Genomic DNA, 17,291 nt, shown 5'->3' on the forward strand with positions numbered 1-17,291 from the left:
GACCACTTCACCTTACTTTCCCAAACTCTAAGTCTTTCCCTAATTCTTTCTCCTTTTTATTGTAGTAAAATGAACAGAACACAAAATTCACCATTTTGATCATTTTACAATTCACTGTACCATTCAGTGGAATTTAGTACTGTCCCAATGTTGTGCAACTATCACCGCTGTCCAGCTGAAAAACATTTTCATCACCCCACGAGGAAACCTACACCCATTTTAAGGAGCCATTCCCTATTTCCCTCTGTTCCAAACCCCTGGCAACCACTAATGTATAATATTTGCCGTGTGTATGGATCTGCCACTGCTGGACATTTCGCATAAATGGAACCATATCATATGTAGGCTTTCGTGCCTGATGAGAAGTTGTGCAGTGGTAGGAAAAACTAAAATGCGATGTACTGTATGATGTATGTTTTACTGAAGTGGCTTGGTCAGATTATAATGATTTATGATAAAATCATGTAAAGCAAGCATCACAATTCTCCAGGAATGTTCTGAAGAATGCTAATGTTAATTATGAATATGTGAATCCCAAATCTTTCATTTGTATTGACCCTATCTCATTAATTCTTCTCCCAACACTGCTATAACTAGAGTTGAGTTCTAAAATGTACCTTCCTCTTTTCCCATAGAAATTGTCCCACAATTTCAAAAAGTTCTCAAAGGTGAAAAAGTGCACACGACGTTTATCACGTTTGCAAATGCCAAGGGAAATGCTAAGCTAACACTGTCCAAAATGCAATATTCTTCTGTGAGAGCACCCAACTTTAAACAAATACACATATTCTAAATACAGCTTAGATCTGTGACATGTTTTGGCCACTGAAGTATGAGCAGACATGATGGCCTTAAATGAGCAGAAGAGGCCTTAAATGGGCTTGTGCGGTTGGGCTCACCTCTTATGTTTCAGTGAACTTTTAGAGAAGACAGGGCCTGGGAGCTGCGGCCTCACAGTTGGGCTCCAGACGAAGAAGTGTGTGACAGACCTCAAACTGACCCAAAACACGGAGCAAAACTAGCCATCTAGAGGTCTAAAAGAGAGCCACTGCAGCTAGCCCATAGGTCCAAGAGAAATAAATTCTTGTTTATGTAACTGACTTTGGTGTGATTTGTTCCAAAGCATTATCACAGCAAGAGCTGACTAACACAACATCCTCCAAATCATTGTCATGTAAATGGCTGCCACCATGCCTACATGTAAGGCAACTGTGTACTCAAATTGTGAGAATTCTTGAACTCTTGGTGCCTCTCCAACGCAATGTACATGGCTAAATTTCCACAAATAAGTTCACTAATATACCACAAAGATCTCCCTAAACTTTTATTAAATGTAATGCAAAGTTCTTTCTTTTCATTTTCTGCTTCTCCATAGTTAAAATGCTGTTTATCAATGTAAAACGGTTCTTGCCATTTGGCTTCTGTCGTTAGAGTCTTTTGAACTCTTTGGCTTTTCAGCTCCTAGGCTGTAACATTTGAATCAGCAAATGCCCCAAGGAGAAAAGCTGCACCAAGTGTCAAGCTTGCGTCTGTGTTTCCCTTCTCTCCACAACTTGGCCCACATGTCTTGGTGTCTCTCTAACACTCAGACGCCAGCGAACAGAAGTTTTCCTACTCGATCCAGCTTGTCTAAAATTCCTTTAGACTTCGCCTGATCTTATGTTATTATTCAACTATCATCTCAATTACCCCGAGGAAGAAAATTTACAATTTTTAGAGAAAACAGAACCCTGGTACATTGTTGGTCGGAATGTAAACTGGTGCAGCCACTGTGGACAACAGTATGGAGGGTCCTCAAAAACTAAAAGTAGAACTACCATATGACCTCGCAACTCCCCTCCTGGGTATAAATCCAAAAAGAACAAAAACACGTGTTTTCAAAGACATGTATTTGAAAAGATACATGCACCCCAATGTTCGGAGCATCAGTATTTACAATTACCAAGATAGGAAGCAACCTAAGTGTCATCAACTGATGAATGGATAAAGAAGATGCGGTACATAAAACCAATGGCATACTACTCAGCCTTAAAAAAGAAAGAAATGTTGCCATTTGCGGCAACATAGATGGACTTGGAGGACATTGTGGTAAGTGAAATAAGTCAAACAAAAACAAACACTGTAGGATATCACCTATATATGGAATCTAAAAAATACAGCAATCTACCGAATATAACAAAAAGAAGGGGAGACACAGATATAGAGAACAAACTAATGGTTGCCAGTGTGGAGGGGGAGGAGGGGGCAATACGGGGTGGGGAAGTGAGAGATGTAAACTACTGGGTGTACGATAGGCTCAAAGATGTATTGTACAACACAGGGAATATAGCCAATATTTTGTAATAACAGTAAATGTAAAGTGACCTTTAGAAAGTATATAAAAAATTTTTAAAACAGAAATCATACTGAAAATTGGAAACAATTTAAATGTCCATCAACAGGAAAATGCACATATAAATTATTGTACTTCCCTACATGGGAATCCTACATAGTGAGGGAAGTACATGAACTAGACAGATCTTTATGTGTCAGCATGGATGAACCTAGCAAAGATAACACTAAGAAAAGCAAGTAAGAAGAGAAAGCATAGTAGAATACTATATGAGGTTGAAGAATACTTAAAAATGTAGCCTAAATAGAAAGACATCCATGCAGTGATGGAGACCAAGTTCAGAAGAGTGGTTACCCAGGGTCAGCTGGGGAGTGGCTGTGTTTGGGAAAGTGGTCGCAGCAGGCTCTTCAACAGGAATGGTAATGTTTCAGTTCACACGCTGGCTGGAGGACGGAGGAGTGTCTGCGATATTATAATGTGAGCATGCTGCATGTGAAAGCCATTTCTGACCACATCTAGGGGATCTGATACGCGGGAGCTGGTAGTGGGTGGAGGCATCCAGAAGGTGGTGGTAGAAGAGGAACGTTGTATGCATAACGCCTAAGGCCTGACCAGAGAACGACCACTGTTCTAGAAACTGGACACAAATCCAACTTCTACGACCAATGTTACAAGACAAACTGAGGCATATTGAAAATAAGACTTTACGTGAGCAAAAATAGATTCAATTCAGGCACCACCAAAGCGGAAATGGTGAGGAGCACTCCAGCCACAGGAGCTGCAGAGATGTTTATTTTAAAAGGGCAGAAGCAAAGCAAGGAAATGACTGACTGGCTATAACTTTAAAGCCTAGCTGGTGGTTTGTGACTCGTTGTCCTCAGCAGTGTTCGCCACCCTGAGGCATTGACAGGCTTAGATTTTTGTTGGTTTACATAGGCGGCCACATCACTAGAGCCACCGCAGGCTAACGGCCTCCTTGCAGGGTTAATTTACTAACACCAGTTGTCTGAGTCCTTACTCTTACTCAGTCACTTCACTTCCTACGCCTCAGTTTCTCTTCTGGAAAGTGGATATTCAGTAGTAAATTCTCTGTGGAGTTGTCAGTACCAAACAAAGTGATTATTAGTAACCACGATCATGTCCTGAATGCATGGAACACGTCACCATTTGCCAACTACCGTGTCAAGTTAGCAGAAACTACAGAAATTAAGAGCTCTCCGCATAAATTCACACACCTGTGCACCAGGTAAAGGACCACAGACAGACGTTCACTCAGCCTTTCGTGTGTCCCTCACGGAGTGCAGGCTCTCTCCTGGGTGGGGGGAGCACAGACACTTACGGGAGTTTACTTTTAAAATGCGTTGATACAACCAGGTCTCAGTTTTGTTTGGATGAGTCAGCAAACGCTTTTTGGAAACCCCAAAGTCTCCACACCTCGTACGTTTCGCGCTGCCTTAAGTCTCAGAGATCAAGCCCCTACTTTTCAGGCCGCGTCACCGTGGGAGACAGGGCTGCCTGCGGACGCAGGGCAAGCGTGCTGACGTTCTCGAGCCCCGCCCCAACGGTCCCGCCCACTGACGTAAACCCCATCCCCGCGGCGTGGAGGGCTTAGATTCCTGCGCCAACACCAGGCCGCGCGGGGTCTCCGGAGCGCGGCATGGGGGGGTTGGCGTAGCTGGGGCCCGTGGCCCTATGTCTTCTGGCTGCGACGCCGGTCCTGCGCACGCTGCGGGGCCGCAGCCACCGGGCGGTGGGCGCCCGAGTGGCCGGGGCCCCCAGGCGGGTGTGGCCATCGTGTCCACAGCCAGCGTCCCCGAGGCCGTGCTCGGGCCCTGATCACTCGGTGAAGCTGCGCCGGGACAGCGCGGCCGACTTCTTCCCGCGCTCTGAGGACCTGTGCGCGCTGCAGGACTTGGTGCCTCTGCCCTCCGTGCGTGCTTCCCTGCAGGACGCCCCGCTGGACTTAAGGCTGACCGCCTCCGCGGGGTGCACTGGGTGCCGCTCCTGAGCACCCGCTGCCCCTGATCTGTATCCAGAGCTTCTTCCAGCCACGGCTTGTCGAGACAGGTTTGTACTTCCCGCTTCCAGGGACCCTCGTGTTGGCGCTGAGAAGCGGGGTTTTCGATGGTGCAAGGTGGAGGGTGGGCACTAGAAGCAGTGCCCAGTGCCCGGGTGTGCGTGCACTAGATGGGGCGTGCGGCCTAGGACTCCTGCCAGCTCGGTGACCCCGGCCGAGTGCCTTAAGGCTTCTAGGTCTCAGTGTTCTCATCTGTAGCGTGGGCTTAACAGGTCCCAGTCTCTGTGGTGGTTACAAGGATGCACTGTGTTAATGCTTCTAGACTCTACAAAGTAGAACACTTAGCACAGTTTGGAGCATCGTTAATTGTTGCACAGATGTTACCTGGTCTATTGAATGACTTTGCCTGGTACACACCAACGCGATTAGGAAATGGATATATCCCAGCTTCATTTCCTTTCCATTGAAACAGGGTTCAGGAAAAAAAAAATTTTTTTTTCAATAATCGTATCATATAGTGCAAAGATCACCGGTGTGAAGGCAGCTTAGGGTTTGAATTCCAGGGCTTATGCTGTCTGTGGCCTGGGCAGGTTTCTTTTGGACTACAATCCCCACACTTGTAAAATGACATTAATAACCACTCTTTCTGTGGGTTCTTAGAATTAAGTTAGCAGGTTATGTGTGTAAAGTAGCCTGGCACTTGAATGAGTTGTCAGAACCAAGGGCTGCTGGAGACGATGCTTCTGCCCTAGGTAATCTCCCCTTCTACTGGGCGGCAGGTAAACACAAGCACAGTAGTCAGTGCTCTGGAAGAAGTGAGTTCTGGTGCTACAGAGCACAGAATCTTTTTTTAAAATTTAATTATTATTTTATATTGGAGGTTAGTTGATGTACAATATTGTGTTAGTTTCAGGTGTACAGCAAAGTGATTTAGTTATTCATGTATCCATTCTTTTTCAGATTCTTTTCCCGTAGAGTTTGTTACAGGATATGGAGTAGAGTTCCCTGTGCTATGCAGTAGATCCTTGTGGATTATCTGTTTTATATAGAGTCGTGTGTCTATGTTAATGCCAAACTCCTAATGTCTCCCTCCCCCCGATCTTTCCCCTTTGCAGAGCACAGAATCTTGGAAGGGAAAGTTCAGGGTAGGCTTCTTGGAGGAGGTGCCATCCTTTCTAAGGATATGTAGAAGCTCCTGGGGTGGCAGGAGAGAGCAGTGTGTGTTGAAGTTTGAGAAATATAAGAAAATATGGCAAAACTAATGTACAGGACTGGAACTCAGGGTTTGGGAAAGAAATGAGAGTTGATACTGGAAAGTTAGTGGGGCCCAAGAGAAGGGGGCCTTGTTTGTCCTTTCAGAAGTTTGGGTGTTTATCCTGCAGGCTGTGGGAAACACCAAAGAAGAGTGAGATGGACTTGTGGTTTAGAGGCTCACTCGGACCTCCATGTGGAAGGCAGTTGATTTGGTGCAGGCTGAGTTGTAATCTGAGGGTCCCACTTAAGTTATAAAAGGTGGGACTGGATTTTGCAGATCTGAGAGAGAATGGGTGAGGTCTGGTGACCAGTTAGAAAAGGAAGGGCAGCAAGCGTGGGTGACAGTTTACAGCTGCATCTTTTTGAGAGATACAGAGCACAGTAGAAAGGGATTGGGGGTGGCAAGAGGATCTTACTTCATCTTCAGTGCTTTAGAGGGGCCTGGTAGACGGGTCTGGACCCAAGGTACAGATCTGGGCTTTTTGGGAGGACAGGTCTTTGAAGGCATGGTAGAGCCTTAGGTTACCCACAAGAAGATCCAAAGAATCATAGGTCTGAGAGATTTTTAAGTGGGTATATTTGAGGATGTTTATAAGCTGTGAGAAAGTAACCAGCAGAGTAAGGGTGTGAAGATGTAGGAGAGGAAATGATTGTTCATTTGTTTTCAGAAAGCTGAATACTCATCGTGTGCCTGGACCTTTTCCAGGATCTGGGGTTCACACCCTCTGTTATCTCTTCTGCAAGGATAGTTCAACTCATCCCCTGGTGAAGAGAAGTCAGATTATTCTTTGCATCCCATTCAGGTATAAGAACTGTTCTGTACCTCGGAAGGGACTTTACTTAACCAGAGTAACAAATTAGAAATCAAAAGAAATTAGAGCTGGAAGGGACCTTAAAGGCCACTGTACTTAATTTTGCCTAATATTTTACATTGAATGTAAGAAAAATTTATTGTAGAGCCCATTCTCTTCAGAGTTCCTTCACTGAACTTTCTTTATGTCTTGCATCCAGTGGGTCTATCTTGTAAATTTTGGCCTCCTCCTAAATTTGCTTCTTCATCCATATTACATTTGGCCCAGACTATGGCAGAAACTCCTGGGTGGTTCACGGCCCCTGGATTCAGTTCCTCTAAGTTCATCCGCCTGCTCGGGTTAAGTGATCTTCTAACATAAAAAGATGTGCTTAAAATAATGCTGCTAATGGCTTGCCCACACAGAGTTACTGCATAGTAGCCGCCCAGCGTGTGCTCTGCACGGAGGCGTGTAGTCTGAACTGTGTTCGGCCAAGCCTCATAGGGCTCTTTGCCCTGAGGAAGGGGAGCTTTTTGTGATCACTCCCTTTATCTAGTCGGTCCTTCAGCAGCGGGGAGCCTTTTTCTAATCAGCAGAGGCACCCTTACTCAGCCAGTGGTAGCCCCAGGTCTCACCACCTGTGGGATACAAGCCATGCTTTCTCCCAGGCTTGCTTGGGCCAACATCTCTTTCATTTCTGTCTCTTCTCACACTTGGACCCCTGGCCTTTAGTCATCCCCACCTGCAGTATTTACAGTGCCCAGCAGGAGTCAGGCTTGAGTGTCTTTTCACAGATGTTCCCTCTGCAGTTAATGCACCTCCTACTCCAACTCTGCATAGCCTCATCTTTCTAGATTCTGCTTCAGGGTTATCATGAAGCCATCACTTCGATATAACATTCTGCCTCCAAAGGAACCTCTGTGCATAAAGGTTATGTTTCTTTAGCTCATGTGATTGAAATTTTGAGTTTACACATGTCCCTCCTTAATGAAGGCTTTAAGGGCAGGAGTTGTTTCTAATCCTTAGCACAGAGCAGATGCTTTTTTTAAAAATGCTCTTTAATGATAGAATGTGTGTTTTAAATCACTTATTTTACAATAATTTTGCTTTAACTTCTGGCAGAAATAAAGTTTACAGAAGTCGTGTTCCTGTGAAAAGAAATAAAGATGTGAACTTCCAATTGTGTAAAGCTCTTAAACGCTGTGTAAGTGCATCGGGTGCGCTAAGGAACGTGGAGCTAAGTGGGCTAGTTGTGAGAGAGAGAGGCTTAACTATGTTAACAAAGGTAAGCCTTCATTGTGTCCTGCCAACATTTGATAGTTGCTTTTGGGCAAACTAAAGCCATAAAATTTTAAACTGTTCCTCGCCATTAAAGTGATTGAATATTGGGCCACTTTGGTGCACCTGTGTCTTGCGAATTGTCCAGTTGGAGATGGAGGTTTAGAAAGTGAGTTTCAGTCTTGTTTAAGACTCTTCCCATCAGACTGGGCTCGTGATTTCCTACACACCATGTTACTTCCTGTCTACCTTTTCTTGGTGTTGTTCATGCCTGGATTGTCTCCTGTACCTGCTCAAACCTTGGTCCATTCTCATTTGTACCATGGAAGTTTGTCATGCCGGATACTGTCAGAACTAATTTTACTTAACTTTGTGTTAAGCCACAAACCACACATTTTGTATATTTTCTGTGTTTTGTGTTTGTCTATATTTTTATGGTTTCTCTTCAAGAAATATTATGGGAAGGGAAATAGCAAGATGTAAAGAGCAAAAAAGTCATCATTCTCTTTAAATTGTTAGAACATCTATCTGCAATCATAATTATGATGCACTGTGGTATGTGTTAAAATAGTAAATACATGTAACGTCCCGTAGGTGCAGCACACTCAGTGGTGTTGGTGAGGGTGTGTCATGGAAGTAATCACAAAGCAGGTGACTGTTAGTTTGGGTCCTGAAACATTAGTGTGCCTTCCCTGTGTCCAGTAGTGGTCTGGAGGGGTCAGGAAGCCTGCTTTTCAATTTGAGGGAACAGAGGGTTTGCTCTGTTGCTCTAGTATACTGCATAGCAGCTAATAAAATACTGGGTTTATAGTTGACGTTTAAATCACTGATTGATCATTAAGATTGGGATGTATCTTTGGAAATGAAAATAGGAAGAACCTTATGCTTTTTCTTTTTTTCTTTTTTTCCCTATATCTGAAAAGGTATGTAGTACTTTGCTGAGTGGTTGGGAATAAAGTTTGCAGTATTCAGTGTATTCACTTTTAGTATCTAAATAGAATTAAACTGTTGCTGTAAACTGGAATAGCACTTTGTTACTGACAAGTTTTAGAATGCATCTGTTTGTCAATGACCTGTTTGGGAAGATTGTAGTTAATGATTTTGAGAATGTGGCTATAAACCTCCAACTGACTCAAGAAAAGCAAATAAGTCAAGACTGACAAATGTATAGGCTCTTCATCTTATTGTGTATGTGTGTTTTTTTTCCTTTTAGTTATTTGTCAAGGTATAAAGAATTCTATCACACTTAAGACAAGTAAACTTCACGGGGTGTATTCTGACATGGCAGGGAGCAGATCACATGGCCTAGATCTTAAAGGTGATTTTATGTTTAAACTTTCATGAAAACATATGTGATTGAAACACATTAATATATTGATACAGAGGGCAGTTAATTTTTGCCTTTTTTTTTTTTTTTTTTGCAGTACTGTTGTGGCCTCTCCCGTCGCGGAGCACAGGCTCCAGACGCACAGGCTCAGCAGCCATGGCTCACGGGCCTAGCCCCTCCGTGGCATGTGGGATCTTCCCGGACCGGGGCACGAACCCGTGTCCCCTGCATCGGCAGGTGGACTCTCAACCACTGCGCCACCAGGGAAGCCCTAATTTTTGTCTTTTGATACATGTGAGTGCAGCTTTCATTTTGCTGAAAGAATATGACCACTTTTCAGTTTGGGATTCTACCATTTAATAAAGATAGTCCACTTAATTTTAGAAATAAGAGATTTACTATATAATACCTAATATTACTTTTATGTATTTTTTTACTGAAAACATTTATTGTAATACTGTGAAGAAACTATGCCGTTATAGTCTTCAAGACTTAAATGAATCAAGTGTTTATTAGCTGCTGTAGTTTTTAAACTAATAAAAATCAGTACATCAGCAATTTGTAAATACAGTTTTTAAAATAATACCTTAAAACTTTACAGTGGTTATTATGACTGTATTTAGGCCTAAAGTTATTTAATAATTTGATATGAAGGCTTTTTAATAGTTTGATGATGCAGCTCAGGGATAGGTAAACTCTGGCTGGTAGGCCAGATGCAGCCCGTTGCCTGGTTTTGTAAAGGAAGTTTTTTTGGAACATAGTCGCACCCATTGTTTACATGGTAGTTATGGCTACTTTCACCCTACGCCAGTGGGGCAGAGTAGTTGCAACAGAAACTGTATAGCCCACAAATGTGGAAATGTTTAAATTTAGATTTTAAAAATTGAAAAATTCTTTGAGCCTATACAGGGCAAGTCCATTGACCCCTGAGGTAGAAAACAGTCAAGAACTTGGGTGCCGAAGCCAAGTGGCCTAGGTTCAAATTCCCTTTCTCCCATTTCATAGCTAGTGACCATGGGCAAATCACTTAACCTCTATGCCTCATTATGAGGTGTAAATGCACTCATTTGTATAAATAGTGCCTGGCACATACTAAGCACTGTGTAAGTGATTGCTGTTGTTTCTCCTTGGAGCTTTGATAAGTTATTGTTAATAGAAAAATGACACTAATGATTTTCCTTTTAGAGTAACAAAGGCACTTTGAGTCTTTTATTTTTTCAAGAATGTAATAAGACTTTTTTCATTTACAGTCAGTGTTCCCTGTTACCAAAATTTACTTTATGAATATAAAGAACTGAACGTCTTTAAGACAGTACTTTTGCTTAAATGTCAAACCATTATTTTTCCAAGGCACATCAAACTGGCTGTGCATAGTCCAGGCCTCTAAAGCTTGTGTGCATACCCTAGGTAGCATGTGAGATATACATTTTGTAAATATAGTTTTTTTTTTTTTTTTTTTTTTTTTTTTTTTTTTTTTTTGCGGTACGCGGGCCTCTCACTGTTGTGGCCTCTCCCGTTGCGGGGCACAGGCTCCGGATGCGCAGGCTCAGCGGCCATGGCTCACGGGCCCAGCCGCTCCGCGGCATATGGGATCCTCCCAGACCGGGGCACGAACCCATATCCCCTGCATCGGCAGGCGGACTCTCAACCACTGCGCCACCAGGGAGGCCCTAAATATAGTTTTTAAAATAATGCTTGAGACTTCCCTGGCGGTCCAGCAGTTAACACTATGTGCTCCCAATGCCGGGGGCTTGGGTTCGATCCCTGCTCGAGGAACTAGATCCCACGTGCCTGCCATAACTAAGAGCCCACATGCCCCAACTAAAATATCCGGCATGCTGCAACTAAAGACCTGGCACAGCCAAACAAACAAATAAATAAATATTTATAAAATATAAGTAAAATAAAATAATGCCTTAGGAGTTAGGAAAAGAAAATATTAGAACATTTTTACCTTTGTATTATTTTAAAAAATCTGTGTAGTTTATCATGTACATAAATTATATGTATGGAACTTTGTGTATATAATTTGTTAATAAATAAGATGCATATTAAAAAGTTTTCTTATGGTTTGCCCAGTCAGGTGTTTGGAGACCACTGGAGGACAGAATGATGAAATTTAGAGCCTCAGCAATGATAGAATTTAGAACCAATTCCCTGACTTAGAAGATAAGGAAAATAATTCATAGACTGTAATTGAGTTGTCCAACTTTACATAAGTGTTCAGAAACAGTCTATCCAGTGGCTAGAATCTAATCACTGACCGAGTAGAATCTGGGTCACTGGACTCGTAAACCAGAAGTGACTGTTGAGTTTCTCAGGTTGATGCTCCTGGCATATATGCTTGATATGTGTGTGTGTGTAAATCTCTGACATAATAAGCCATACTCAGTAGGCACACCCTGTTTCCTTATTCAGGCATCTTAATTTCATCCCATTAAATCTTTGACATATCAGACTACCAGAAAGCATGAAGAAACCTGGGCTGAGAGTCTTCGTTCCAGGAGACCTGATCTTGACTGTATGGCTGGTTTGAGGCGCATCACTCTGAACTGCACCACGCTCATTGGTGACCTGGGTGCAAGTGCTTTGGCAGAATCTCTTAGTGAGGATTTATGGCTTAGAGGTAAATTCTAAAATTGAAAGTACTGAATTTTTAATATGAAATATGCTTAGCTTTTGGCATGATACTATTGTGATAGGATTTTTTTTAAAGCCTCATTTTACTGATAGCTTTTATTTTGCTTTTAAACTTTCTCTAAGAGTTGCATATATCCTTTATAGAAAATACAGAGTAACAAGAGAACAATTACCTATAATTTTAATACCCAGACATAATCACTGTTCATTTTGGTGTATATACTTTCAGTCTTTTTTTTCTACAAATATATTTGTACACTTAGGGATTACAAAAATAGAATTGTAGTATACTTGCTATTTCATATTCCTGCTTTTTTCACTTAATGATGTATCATGTAGTATTGCGTCGTATTGATGTCCCATAGTTTAATCAATTCTTTGCAATTTGATTTAGACAGTTTGCTTTTCCCTGTCAGAAACAATGTGAATACGTTGTATATACATCTCTGTGTCCATCGGGATTACTTCTGTAGAATAAGGTACTACAAGTGGAATGACTAAGTGTGACATACTTTTAAGACTTTTGATACACATGGCCAAATTACCACCCAGAAATGCTATGCCAATTTATAGTCTACCACAACAGTAGATGTGAAGCCTGCCTCTCACAAACAGTGGCTTGTAGCGCTTGTAAAAAAATGTAAAACTACAAAAATGAGTACCTCTCCATTTTCTATGCAAGTGGGATTACTCCAAATTTTATAACTTTTTTCAATTAATTTAGTATGAGCATTTTAGCAAGTCAGTAAATTTGCATCTCCTGCATCATTTTTTGTGATTGTTCAGTATTTCATTATATGAATATGCCACAGTGCACGTAGCTTATCCATTCTTGTATATAAGCTTTGTCCAGTTTTTCAGTTACAAATAGTACTCTGATATATATCCTTACCTATATCTCTGACTATTTCTTTTGGTTAAATTCTTAGAAAGAGAGTTGTTGGATCAAAAGGGTATAGACATGATTTAAAGGCTTTTCTTACAGAATCTTGGCTTAATCTGATAGGAAAATAACTACATTTTGTTTTATTTTGTATTCATTTGATTTACTGGTGAGGTTTACTGGCTGTTTGTATTAATTTGGCTATTTGGTTAATTATACCCTGTGTCCATTCTCCTGTAGTGAGAGTTTGTAAGGGTTGTATCATATCCTGTCAGATCCGTATGTCTTACTTGCTATTTCTGTGTGTCATGGGGGTGTTGAAAGACTCCAGTTATTTTAATGTGATGGTCCACACCACACTTAAAAAAAAAGACTCATCATAGTTTCCTTTCATGTAATATTTTTTTAATACCTGTGCTTTGGTGATGATCCCTTTGGTTTAAATGAGTAGGTTGTTCAGCCCCAGAACTACTAGAATTCATGTTCAGTGTTTCTGGTTTTTGTCTGACTTTTTATGGAGAGAGTTCTTGACCATCATACTTTCATGATAGGTTTTTACTATGTATTCTCTATTCACACATTGTTTGAATTTGTTATTATTTGTATCCTCTTAGACTTGTCCTTTTTTCCTCTAAAACTAACAGTTATTACATTTCTTCTATTTTGTTTTCCCCTTTTAGCTAGTTTCAAGTGTGATTTGGAGCTGAAGATCATGATCAAAAGAATGCAGTGCATTTCTGAGCTCCACCAGGTTTTGCTTGTGAGGTTTACATGCCTCTGCCGCCCTTGCTAATTATGAACTGAGATTCATTTTGTGATGCTTTTTGCTCATACATTATATACAGTTATTCTTCAGTTCTGTAATTGTAAAAGATGTTGGATGATTTATTGATACTAAAGCCAGGGTTATCATTGCACATTCAAGAAGAGGTTTTTAAATTGGATCATGCATTATGTGTGTGCATATACGTTTCTGTTTTTTTCCATACCCAAAATTACAAACCTGCCATGACTTGTCTTGTGCAGGACTCTTCCACACGTGAGAAAATGAGAGTTGTCTATATGTTAAATCTGTAGAGTTAGGAAGTGACCTTTGTCTTTCATCAAAAGCACTTGACCTGCAACAGTGTGGCCTCACCAGTGAAGGAGCAAAGGCTTTACTAAAGGCCCTTGAAACCAACAGAACTCTGCTCGTTCTGGATATAAGAAAAAATCCACTTGTTGGTATGTGGTCACTTTTTTGAAATTGATAAACACGTAGCAAAACAAAAAGAATTTGTTCACGTATTGACAGTTTTGTAAAATTGAATGTGTTTAACTTTCCTCATCACACACAGTTGGCCCTTGAACAACGTGGGGTTAGGGGTGCCGACCCCTACGCAGTTGAAAATCTGAGTATAAGTTTATAGTCAGTGGTTCCACATCTGTGGATTCAACCAACCTTGGATCGTGTAGGACGATAGTACATATTTATTGAAAAATATGCGTGTGTCAGTGGACCCGCGAGGTTCAAACCCATGTTGTTCAAGCTTCAACTGTACTTTTCTAGTGTTGCACTTCCCTTATGTTTTTAGCAGATAATGTACTAATTAAAGTGAATTTTACTTGTAAATTGTTCTTATCCCTACTCTGAATAGAGGTGAACCTAGATACTAAGCCTGCTTCCACCAAGAGCATTGTTTCTTTCCTGTGCAACCTCTGAATTCTTGCCAGGAGCACTTTATTCATTTGTCAGAATCACAAGCAATTTTTTAAATATCTTCTGTGTGCCAGATATGGGTTTAGGCACTAGGGATAAAGCAGTGAACCAGACAGACAAAAGTCTTGCCCACCTGGAGCTTACATTCTAGTGAAGGAGTTCAGATAGAAATGAGTAAACAGATAAGTAATATAATTTTAGAGAGTAGGAAGTGCAAAAATATCTTAAAGTAAGGAGAGTGAGGGAGTTCAGATAGAAATGAGTAAACAGATAAGTAATATAATTTTAGAGGGTAGGAAGTGCAAAAATATCTTAAAGTAAGGAGAGTGAGGGAGAGCAGGTAGGACTCCATTGGATAGGTTTGTTAGGGGACAGCTTCACTGGAGAAGTGGCATTTGAACAGAGACCTGAATGAAGAGAGGAGCAAGCCATGGAAGAACTGGAGTAAGCACATTCCAGGACAAGGAGGCAATGAGTATGCAGGCATGTAGGTGGGTGGAGTATTTAAGGAAAAGCAAGGAGGCCAACATGGCCAGAGTACCGAGTGAAGAAGAGTGTGGTATGACATGAGGTCAAGGAGCTAGCCAGGGGTCTGCTCTTGTAAAGTCTTGAAGGCCAGCGTAAAGATGTGGATTATTCTAAATGAGTAGAGGGGTTTGAACTGGAAAAAGGCATGATCCAAATAGTATCTCAATAAGGTGACCTGGTATAGAGAATGGACTTGGGAGGATAAAGAAGAGAAACAGGGAGACCAGTTAGGAGACTGTCACAGTGCTCCAAATAAGAGATGTTTATGGCCTAGGTTAGGTTGGAAGTTTGGAGCAAGTGAAAAGTGGTTGAATTCAGGTTGTGTTTTGAGGGTGTAGCTATCAAGACCTGCAGATAGATTAGATGTGGGGTATGAAGGAAATAGTAACAAGGAGACAAGTCGTTGATGATTATGTGTGCAACTGGGTGGTATCACTTAGAAGAAGGGGGCTGATGGGAGGAGCAGCTTTTGAGGGACTATCAGGACTTTGGTTTGTTATCTTGGATGCCCTTTAGGTATCTAAGCGTCTGGATGGTGCTCAGACTGTACTTTCTATCCAAAGGTATCTAAAGCCACTTTAGATGCAAAATGTTTAAAGCTGACCTTTGCTGCTGCCAAAATAGTAGCCACTGGGGGCAGTCTGCAAGATGGCATCTTAGGTTTTTGAGGAAGAAATTAGAATACACAAAGGGGGAAATAAGTGTATAATTACATAATGTAGATTTCATATTTAATTTTATGGGAAAAGCAATAATTAGTTGGCTTTTGGTTTTAAATGGAAATAGCCACTCATTGGGAAATAATTACTCTAATTTCAATTTATTTTACTTTAAATCATTCTGTGCTGAAAGCAGTTACCAAAAAAGGTCTCCAGAATGGAAGGAGTGCCAAGTCAGAGGTATATAACATGTTTTAATTCTCTCGGAAGAATTTCTCTTTAATGGCTTGTTTTTCTTTCCTTCTTAAAAGAAAATTATCAAGGTACTTTCTGCCATCTTAAAACTAAGTTTTTAGTCCAATGAAATGGCTTTTCTGTTTTTGAAAATGTTGTGTGATGCTTTAATTTAGCTTCCCAGAAATGCAGATTGAAGACCTTTTATTAACTTAAAATAACTTAATTTCTAATGAAGATCAAACCCTCCTAAATTACCTGTAACTTAAATGGCATATTTATCATTTCTCTCTCAGTACCAATGGATAACTTCTCCATCGGTGAAGGAACCATCCAAAGCTTCTAGACAGAAAAAGAGAACTATAATTTTGGAAAGTGGTCGAAAAGGAAAAGCTACTATTAGAATTGGTAACTTTTTTTTTTTTTTTTTTTTTTTTGCGGTACGCAGGCCTCTTACTGTTGTGGAGCACAGGCTCCGGATGCACAGGCTCAGCGGCCATGGCTCACCAGCCCAGCAGCTCCGCGGCATGTGGGATCCTCCCGGACCGGGGCACAAACCCGTGTCCCCTGCATCGGCAGGCGGACTCTCAACCACTGCGCCGCCATGGAGGCCCTCTTTCTTTTTTTTAATGCTACTAGAATTTATACCCCTTATATTTTCTGGTGTGCTAAAATTAAAACAGCTTTAATGGTTATTCCTTAACAGTTAATTACTTCCTTAACGGTTAGCTGTTAATATTATTTGTGGTTCTTATGGAACGTACCTAGGATGTTCCTGACACATAGTGTTTAATATTTATTAGATATTAATTTTAATATGATAAAGCTCTTGAAGTGACAAAATCCATATCCAGATACGAGGTCACCTTTTCTCCCTTTCATGTGGGGTCCAGGCCTTAGGAAAGAGGGAAGCATGTGATGTGTCTGTTGACAACCCCAAAATAAAATAAAGTAGGCAGAGCCCTTGGCACTTTACAGATATGAATACCTTTTATTGTCATCAGAACCCTGTGAACAGACAGTGTTTTACAGCAGTGCAGACAGGTTAGGGTCAGGTGCAGTGGGGAAGTGGGATCAGGCAGGATAAGAACATGGGGAGATTGGTGGGGGGGGCTGTTTCCAGAGCCTTTACTAAGGAAACAACAAAAATCACAGATGATAATGACTGTTTTTTCAAAATGCAGGAATCAGTGGAAAAACTAGAAATGATCATGTTCAGAATTGTGATCAGTTGTGTCTAAGTATGTAGAAGTCAGTTACTTTCCCATCAGCCAGAAATAACACTGAAAAACAAGGAAAGATCCCATTTGCAATAGTCACAAAAATTAGTAAATATCTAGAAGCCAGTTCAGTGTTCTCCTGAAAAAGTTAGTGCAAAAGGATAGATGAAACATTTTAAACATATATGTTAACATTAATAAAATGTAATGTTAACATACGATCTATTAACATATAAAGCCACTGGCAGAGGGAAACAGAGATCGGAAGAGAAGTCCAGAAACAGGTCCCTGTTTACTTGAGAGTTGTATTTTAACTTAGACAATTTTACAGTCTAACTTGACTTTTTGTCTAATTGATTGATTGAAGCATTGATAATTCATTTAAACAGAAATTAGATATTTGCATCATAGCATACACAACTTCTAGTC

The 17,291-nt window shown here is 41.0% G+C and overlaps 1 pseudogene across 1 annotated transcript; it reads left to right on the forward strand.

Annotated features, from left to right (window-relative positions):
- The first annotated feature begins 1,190 nt into the window (after nt 1–1,190).
- On the forward strand, nt 1,191–16,881 carry LOC308609863 (centrosomal protein of 78 kDa-like; annotated as a pseudogene). The gene is made up of 8 exons: nt 1,191–1,200; nt 3,820–3,911; nt 4,008–4,327; nt 7,517–7,598; nt 8,943–8,984; nt 11,436–11,625; nt 13,633–13,736; nt 15,921–16,881. The product of its transcript is annotated as a centrosomal protein of 78 kDa-like (transcript).
- The last annotated feature ends 410 nt before the right edge of the window (nt 16,882–17,291 follow it).

This window comes from Mesoplodon bidens, assembly GCF_964165515.1.
Source record: "Mesoplodon bidens genome assembly, contig: HAP1_SCAFFOLD_312, whole genome shotgun sequence".
In the NCBI taxonomy this organism is placed as follows: Eukaryota; Metazoa; Chordata; class Mammalia; order Artiodactyla; family Ziphiidae; genus Mesoplodon; species Mesoplodon bidens.